The sequence below is a fragment of the Quercus suber genome, unplaced genomic scaffold, assembly GCF_002906115.3.
Source record: "Quercus suber isolate HL8 unplaced genomic scaffold, Cork oak 2.0 scaffold_588, whole genome shotgun sequence".
In the NCBI taxonomy this organism is placed as follows: domain Eukaryota; kingdom Viridiplantae; phylum Streptophyta; class Magnoliopsida; order Fagales; family Fagaceae; genus Quercus; species Quercus suber.
The window spans coordinates 245,646-250,851 of record NW_027070033.1 but is presented as its reverse complement, the minus strand read 5'-3'; the positions used below and the strand labels follow the sequence as shown (position 1 = coordinate 250,851).

Genomic DNA, 5,206 nt, shown 5'->3' with positions numbered 1-5,206 from the left:
CATTTGAGTTTTCTCTCATGTTATTCAGTATTTGAAAATTTTGTACTTTTTTTTTGTCTTTCTTGGTGTCATTGTGTGTGCAATAACAAGTTGAAGAGACTTATATAATAATGGTGAAACCTGCTGTGCAATATAGACTCGTAAGCTTTAATTTGTTTACAATTCTTAACAAACCTCTATGTCTTGCTGAGATAGCATAGGGGAAATTCTAAGACTACATTGTTCGTGACCTTGGAAGACAAAAAACCCAATTGCTTGCTTAGGTGAAGGGAAATTTATATTTTCCTGAGAATCATTTGGCTTTCTGAGTTTTAGTTTTAATGGATAAAAGTTGCAACAGACTGAATGGTACAAAAGACATTGAGCTATATGCTGAATTCAAAAACAGCAACAAGAAAATAGTGGGGTAATGTGCAGAATAACTATGAGAAAGAGTTGTATATAGTTAGTTAGGCAACACTTGAAACTATAAGGGAAATTAGTCATCTTGAGTTTTAGAAACTTGAGATCCATATTTGAAAATGCCACAAAGATCTCGAGTTTTCGAAACTCGAGTTCCATGCAAAAAAAATTTTTAGTTTTCTCGCACCTATAGTGGCGTTTTTAAGTTCTATAGTGACGTTTTAAAGCCCTATAGCGGCGTTTTCCTGCAAAAAATATTTCTAAGTCCCATGCTAGGTTCAGGAAGCCCTATAGTGGCGTTTTTAAGCTCTATAGTGACGTTTTATAGCCTTATAGCGACGTTTTCTTACAAAAATTTTTCTAAGTGTCATACAGTGAGCCTATAGCTCTATAGTGACGTTTTTAAGTCCCTATAGTGGCGTTTTTCGGAACTCGAGTCTTTAAAACTCGATTTTTACTTGAATTTTTTTCCGCCTTGGAGCAATCCGCTTACAAAGCGAGACTTAAAAACTCGAGTTTTATCATGGAACTCGAGTTTTAGACACTCGAGATGCTACTTTTCAACATTGTTTTGAAACGTGACAACTATCTAAATTTTTTTATATTTATTGTTAAATGAAAATAAAATCCAGAAAATAGTAAATGGGTAGAGAAAAAAGCAAACAAAAAAAAAAAGTCACTAGCATAATATTTCACTCGTAATCATTTAGACCTTTCGTAATTAAGATAAATCAAGTACCTTCATCTTGTTCCATGGCATCAACATCATCCTCACATCCCTCTGGTGCAAAATGCTTTTGAGTTGAAACCACATTTAAAGCATTTCTTATAGCTTTAGCATATGCAGCGTAACCAATGCTTGCAACAGAATCCGGTATAGCGGATGGTGTATCTACAAGAATCAACCGTTATAATTATATCATTAGCATTATAATTTTCAACATATTCTCAAAACAGAGCTTTAAGGAAAGAACAAAAATCACCCTAGTCCTTACCATCTTCCTCAACCATTCAGTGAAATCTAGCACTAAAAGTAGATAAGTTTTTACATTGCGCTCAAAGCCCAACTTTGAGTTGATATGCTCAACCAATAGAAGATCTAATTTACTTTCTTCAGAGTACCCATGTTTTGAAAGGTCTACAGGCCAGCCACTAGTAACTGAGTATCCATGTCAAGTCCGTGTCTGTGTTCGTGCTTCTTAGACTAACTGAAGGCAATACTGTTAAAAATCAACACTGCCACTCTCTAGAAATTTCTAGAGTTTCTCACTCAATCTCTTTCTCTCCGTAATTCTCTAGAGCTTACCGGCATAATTTAATCCGAGCCACAAATTTTCAACTTGTCTCTAGAAAGTCGGTGAAAGAGAGATATTTTTACTGTTAGTGAAAGACAATAAAAGAATGTGCTAGAGAATTCATAGTCGTTGAGTTAACTGACTTTAAGCATGTATAAGTATGTAGAAGTGGTGCTCAGTTTTCGTGTGTCATAAGCACCAAGTCAGAGTTATGTGAAGCAAGGAAAGTCGCAGGTGTCTAGAAGTAAGGTATCAGGTGTGTGCAAGTGTATTTGGTGAGTGAGTGCATTAAATAAAAAGCTTGTGTGTGAAGTGAAAGAAAAATTATGTGTGTGTTGTGCACTAGTGTCAGTGTATGTGAGTCAATTTGGTGTTTAGTTCATTAATTTGGTATCACAGCTTCCTCTAACTCAACAAATGCGTCCAATAATAACATCTCTCTCTTTATTGTATCATGTGTGTGTACAGAATGTGCAATGATGCTAATCCATTTCTACCCTATTATAATAAATGACAAATTCTAATGCTTCCACGTCCATATTTGAAAAGTTCATCCTAAGTATCAATATGAATAAAGTATAAAATTCATGTGCATCCATTAGATGAATATCCATTTAGCAGCCTCCAGGAATGAATTCAGCAACAGTCACAAATCGTGATCATCTAAAACACTATCATAATTGATGCATAATCACAGCTAGTCAGACTGCCAATACGGATTCTTTTACAACACAAAGACCATTAAAATAAAAAAGACAAATATATTATTAAAGCATTATATTTGTCTAACAAATTTTGACATATGAATGGTTTCTTAAAATGCTGCTAACAAATTTTCATATTTCCCAGTTTCCACCATTAGTCCCACTTTTATCGGGATAACCAAATATGATATTTGCTAAAAATCATATTTGCTAAAACAACTAATAAGCATCAGCCCCCTCCAAACCAGAATTTATATATATATTTAAAATAGAAATGTGAAACTTCCTTTTGCCCCAAAGGACACAGTCATAATTTGTTATAACTAACACAAGAAACTACTACATCATATCAACTGATGCACCCATTTTTGATACATTTAGGCTCATTTAAAAATTATTTACTATCTCACAGGTTTAACAGCATGAATCAACTAGAATCTAAGGGAAAAAGAGAAGTATGACACCTTATAAGAAAAATTATTCTGCCTAAGGAGCATAAATGATTCAGGCCAAGATTTCTACTTATAATCACCTGTCTGACATGATGAACAGCAGCTTTCTGCTGATTGGCTTCCCTTAGTCTTTCAATCGACTGAAATTTCCCTCCAAACATTCTTCATGCATAACCAATGGAAGATTACTGCAAACCCTAAGATTCTACCCCAAACAAAAATGACCATCACCAAAAATATCCATCCACAAAGAAGAATTCAAGTGAGTGACATTAAAATTACAGAAATCCTAACCAACTGAGAAAAGCTTAACAACCATCAACTATGGTGATCTCCTAATATTAGGGCCAGCGAAAAAAGGGAAAAGATTGAGTGCTGACTAAGGTCTTAAAAAACGTTTTTTTTTTACCATTTTATAGACACTATAACAAGACAGACATCTGAAGTCAAATTGAATAACATGTAAAAATAATCCTGAAAAATTATAAAACATGATATACTAATTGCATGTACTAACAAAACTCTATCATAGTCACATACAATTATGGACTCTACCAATTCAAGGTTGAATAATTTAGAGAGTGCATACCTCCTCAATGCTGCCATCTCAACATAAGTAATAAGAGACTTGAAAAAAATATTCGTCAAGTATAGCTTCTAAATCATCAATATAAAGAGGCCCTGGTGGGGGAAAAAACCAATTTTATCAGTGAAAGAATTGAAACAACAATTCAATTGTGAAATCGATAACAATGAAATAAACAGCAATTACATTCACAAAAAAGTACAAGAGTAAAAAAAAAAAAAAAAATTAATGATAAAATTACTAAGATCATAAAGCCCAAACAAATACTAAACCCCCCACCAATCTTAGATTTCTTGAGGAAGTTCATATCATAGCTATGATATAGAATCCTTATCGATCCCTACTTTTCTTTGCAAAATCAAGTACTCAACTGAATTAATTAAACAATAAAAAAGAATCCAAACTAGTGAACAAGACCCAATCAAACCTCAATAATTCCTATACACACAAGCAAATTAACTTAAAAAAAAAAAAAAAAAATCCATTTTCACTACAAAACTTACTACATTATTTTTTTTTATTTTTTTTTGCCATTAGTTAATAAAACAAAATTAAACCTCTAATTTCCCATGTCAAAAAGAAAACCAATTTTGTTAATTTCGACCAAATTTCCCAATCATATCGTATTCTAATCACAAATTAGCTAATTCCAACCACACAAAGCCAATCAATAACTAAAAAACTACATTTTTTAACCCAAGAAAAAGGGTACCAGGAGACAATATCATAGCCGAGTTTATGTACCAAACTAATATGCAGAGTGAGAGATGCGAAAGATAATAGAAATATGAATTCAATAAACTAATAAATCACAAACCCAATAACTTTTCATGTTGTACTGGGCTGATAAACAGGCAAAGCCAAGAAATGTAATTTAAAGTTTAACAAAAAAAAATGTTTAAATTTAAAGTTTAACAAAAAAAAAATGTTTAAATTTAAAAGTTTAACAAGAAAGATATGAGATTTTCCTTAAAACCAAAACTGTTTTCAGTAAGGATATTAACCTTAATAAGATGTGTAGAACTAACAAAAATTAAGAAACACTGAATTAAGAGGAAATTATCTGTGCAAGAATCCGTGACCGTGCCTACGGATCAAACAAACAAAGTGAAGCATCTTTCTCTCGATCTTTCGAGTTTTGACAAAGGAATACATAATAATAGATTCACAGACGCACAGAGAATAATAATAAGAGAGAAATATAAGCAGCAATGGGATTGATGAGAAGAATACCTCTGAAGCAAATGGAGATAACACGCTCTGCACTCCTCACTCACTCTTCGGAGTTTCCTCTTTCATCTCTCTGTCTTCCTCTCTTTCTTTCTTTTAACAAAATAACGCCTCCATTGCTGATCTCTCTCTCTCTCTCTCTCTCTCTCTGTGATTTCCATCTAAGATTTAAAACAGTGTCTGGCTTATGTGAGGGATTCCAATTATATATGGGAAAAGCAGGGTAGGGGCGTGGCCTGGGATTTTTGACTGTTGCTCAACTCAACGGCAATATTTTTTGAAATTCAAATGGGAGAGTTGGACTTGGATAACTGTTCAACAGTATGGGCTTCTACTCGTTTTAATTGGGCCCATTATTGTTAAAAATTTAAATCTGAACTAAATGATAACATTTTCTAGCCCACTAAAAAAAAAAAAACTAAATTTATTAGTATATATATTTTAAAAAATCAGTAGTGTTTGACGTGAAATCAAAGTTGATTTTTATTTCCATGAAAGAAATAAATAAAAAAGTTGAATTTTGTGATAAGTTTTCCC

At 32.8% G+C, this 5,206-nt stretch overlaps 1 long non-coding RNA gene across 1 annotated transcript; it reads right to left on the bottom strand.

The window, feature by feature from the left end:
- Nucleotides 1–2,920: 2,920 nt before the first annotated feature.
- Nucleotides 2,921–4,841, bottom strand: LOC136063869 (uncharacterized). The gene is made up of 3 exons (XR_010625530.1): nucleotides 4,673–4,841; nucleotides 3,443–3,534; nucleotides 2,921–3,058 (listed from the first exon to the last, which is right to left on the bottom strand). It is a non-coding gene; the product is annotated as an uncharacterized LOC136063869 (long non-coding RNA).
- Nucleotides 4,842–5,206: the final 365 nt, after the last annotated feature.